The sequence below is a fragment of the Austrofundulus limnaeus genome, unplaced genomic scaffold (assembly GCF_001266775.1).
Source record: "Austrofundulus limnaeus strain Quisiro unplaced genomic scaffold, Austrofundulus_limnaeus-1.0 Scaffold77, whole genome shotgun sequence".
Lineage (NCBI taxonomy): Eukaryota > Metazoa > Chordata > Actinopteri > Cyprinodontiformes > Rivulidae > Austrofundulus > Austrofundulus limnaeus.
Genome location: NW_013952479.1, coordinates 576884 through 579189, shown reverse-complemented (window position 1 = coordinate 579189; position 2306 = coordinate 576884).

Genomic DNA, 2306 nt, shown 5'->3' with positions numbered 1-2306 from the left:
CTGTAGGAGGGGGACAACTGAAAACGGAGGACTCCACCTCTGTTTAATGATGGACGGTGGAGGTGGAGGCCTCCGYTTTCAGTTGTCCCCCTCCTACAGCGCTGCTATTGTCAGTATCACTCCACCCCCTATTAACAATAAGTGTTAATTAGGTATCAACGATAGCCATGTGATGTGAGTATCAGTCACATGGAAGCAGTGCTTAAAAGCCTGAATTTTGCCTGAAACTCTCAGACTGAAGAAGTCTCTTGGAGGAGAGACGAAACGTTACGTTAGAGAAGAACCCGTCCAGAAGACCTATACAATTTTTTTCTTTTTGATTTTTTACCTGGATTACTGAGATGCATCAGGACAGCAACTGTTAGCGTTCCAATGTAGCTAAAGCTTCCTTGCAGTGTTCGAACTGCACTTCAAACTGCTGGACCACAGGTACCACCCATATTGTTTTTATGAACACAGTTTCAATTTTGGTCTTAAATATTATCTCAGAGGAGTTAGCAGACATGTCAGATAACTAAAATGATGTCATCATCCTGTGACAAACATCAACAATAGCCGCTGCTAACTGTTGCTAGTTGCAGCTAACTCTGCTGAAAAAGTCTTCATAAAAACAATGTAGGTGGTACCTGTGGTCCAGCAGTTTGAAGTGTAGCTTAGACACCAGCCGTAACTGCAAGTTTGAGGTCTTGTAGGGAAGCGTTTGCTGCATTGGAGCGCTATCAGTTGCTATTGTCTCAGGATGATGATGTCATAACATGAGCCGATAGGCTGCATTCCATTCCAAAAATACCTAAATGTAAATTTCAACATTTAAGGTTTAACCTTTACATTTAGCTTTAAATATTTAGATTTAGGATTTAATATTTAAATATATTTTGTAACATTTAAGTTGAACATTTAGTAAAAGTTGGCTAAATGTAAGATCAGTGAGCTAAATAATAAAAAATTTTAACACAAAAAATGAAAACTAAATAATGACAAATATTTAAGTGAAGTTGTTTAACATTTCACTGATGTGGTCATTTGAGGTGTGCTGTCTTGTAATTGATTTAATCTCTATATGTTTTCAAACACTGTCAACTTTTTCATTTCTTTTATTTGCTCAGTGTCACTTGAAGAACAGTTACATTGGAAGAGTTATACATTTATTCATCACTCGTTGCTGTGTTTCCCCACAACTGTTTGTCAGCTTGGAAGCAGCACGATCGTGTGGCCAACTATCACAGTCGAGGCATGTTTTCCCTCAGGCTCCTGTAGAGAGTTCTCAGAAGCTCCGCGGCCTCCTGCTTCAGCTGGTCACGCAGCCAGAAAAATGCAGATCACAGAGTTCACAAACAAGTGCTTTTAGGGCAAGTTCTAATGATTAATCTTTGAGTCATGAATAAATTAAAATTAATCTATTATTAATTACAAAAACAATTTCCACAAACATGCATGCACACACATTTCAGCTGAGATAAAAGTTGCTCAATCGTGAAACTTATCTGGCATCACAATTAGAAGTAATTTTTATTATTTTGCCTAACATACAGTTGATACAAACCTGCAACAACACTGCTGTGGGTTAGTAATGCTCACAGTGGTGGCTTGTCAATAGGGGCGCCAGGGCGCTGCCCCACCACTAATTTTGGTACACAAAAAAATAAAAAATAAATAAAACAACCAAATAAAAATGGTATAAACGTTTCGAAAAATATCGTATATATGTTTTCTGATAAGTAAAATGAATAATTTAGAGTTATTGATGTGTAAACTTCCATTTCACTTATGAGCTTTTTCGTGTTGAGTCACTTCCGGGTCACGAGCGGTTCGGCGCCCCAGACTCCCATAGATACGTTTAGTATTTGTATTATTTGTATTATTTTTACACACAAAAAACGATGATATCATGAGCTATACTATGCTTTGGTCAAACTTTTCTTTCCATCAGTAGAGGTTGGAATGGTTTCATTTATAGAAAAAGAATGTTCTTCCAGAACTGTGCTGGCTCCTGTTTTTTATGCCTTTTTTTTGCCAAATCTAATCTAGCCTTTTTATTCTTGAGGCTAATGGTGCGTTCACACCGAACGCGATTTCAGCGTCAGGAGCAGCAGGTTTACATACAAAGTCTATGGTGGACGCGCTTCAATCAGCGTCGGGAAGTTCTGCGGCGCCTCAAGCGCGATTAGAGCAGCGCGATTTGAACGATTTGAACGATCTGAGCGTTCGACGCGCTGAGGCGCAAATCAAATAAAAGTTAGAAAATCTGAACTTTTGCAGCTCGACGCGCTGCGTCTACCAATCAGAGAGACTCCACTGTGTGACGT